Source organism: Terrapene carolina, unplaced genomic scaffold (assembly GCF_002925995.2).
Source record: "Terrapene carolina triunguis isolate 2854851 unplaced genomic scaffold, T_m_triunguis-2.0 Scaffold10712, whole genome shotgun sequence".
Taxonomy (NCBI): Eukaryota; Metazoa; Chordata; order Testudines; family Emydidae; genus Terrapene; species Terrapene triunguis.
Window position 1 is genome coordinate 1 of NW_020675063.1, and position 1,000 is coordinate 1,000.

Genomic DNA, 1,000 nt, shown 5'->3' on the forward strand with positions numbered 1-1,000 from the left:
AGTGCAGAGAGATTAAATGTGGGGAATTCAGTCTCTGTGTTTGTGAGTTGATGTTTTCCTCTCACAGGTCAGTGCCTGCATTGAAATTCCAAGAGGGATCTAAGGGTGGGCACTTAATTGGCAGAGCGACATCTCTCAGGGTGTGAAAAATCCACACCCCCCCCAAACCCGTATAGTTAAGCTGACCTAAGCCCTGGTTAGATAGTGCTAAATAAAAGGGAGAATTGTTCTGTCAATGCAGCTCTTACAGGGATGGGAAAACCCCTCCAGTGGCTGTCTACTCCAAAGTGCTATAGCAGGGCCACAGCAGCGTTTTAAGTGTAGACAGAGTGAAACTAGATCTGGCTCCAGTTCGCACTGTGGATGCTCAGGCACTAAGATTACAGTAATAATAACAAGAGTCTAGTGCTTCCATAGTTGGCAGGATTTGAACCTGCACAGGGTGACCCCAATGGATTGCTAATCCATCACCTTAACCACTCCGCCACAACTACTTGATGTATGATCATCTCACTACACGATGTCACGGCTACGCATCAGTGTAAGTGTGTCCTTGGCTGAACAGCGAGAATTCTTGCCCATTTCCCTTCCGGCTGGAGCAGGATGAGAGTGTGTTTGTGTTAACGACATTGCTGTAGATTGTTGTTCATTCCCCAGGGTGACAAATTCAGACAGTCCCTTTCCTATTCAAATCTCCAGCCCACCATTCCACTAGCAGGGGCCAGGATTTCTCTGGGGCACAGAAATATTTCAGGGGGTCGGTGCGTGAACTCAGCCTTGCATTCCATCCTTGGTGTTTCATGGACTAACAACAGCAGCAGAAAGAAAGAGCTGAGCCAATATCTCCCTATCAGGGATGCAGGTGGCCATGTTCCTTCTGTCTGACCATCGCCATTGCAGGAGAGAAGGGTTCACTGGAATCAAACGCCCTGGCTCAGACCAGAGACACAGGGAGGTTTTGCTGTTCATGGATCTGTGCAAAGGAAATTGTGTCTCTGTG

The 1,000-nt window shown here is 48.2% G+C and overlaps 1 non-coding gene across 1 annotated transcript; it reads right to left on the reverse strand.

The window, feature by feature from the left end:
- Positions 1 to 412: 412 nt before the first annotated feature.
- TRNAA-AGC lies at positions 413 to 494 on the reverse strand. The gene has a single exon. It is a non-coding gene; the product is annotated as a tRNA-Ala (tRNA).
- Positions 495 to 1,000: the final 506 nt, after the last annotated feature.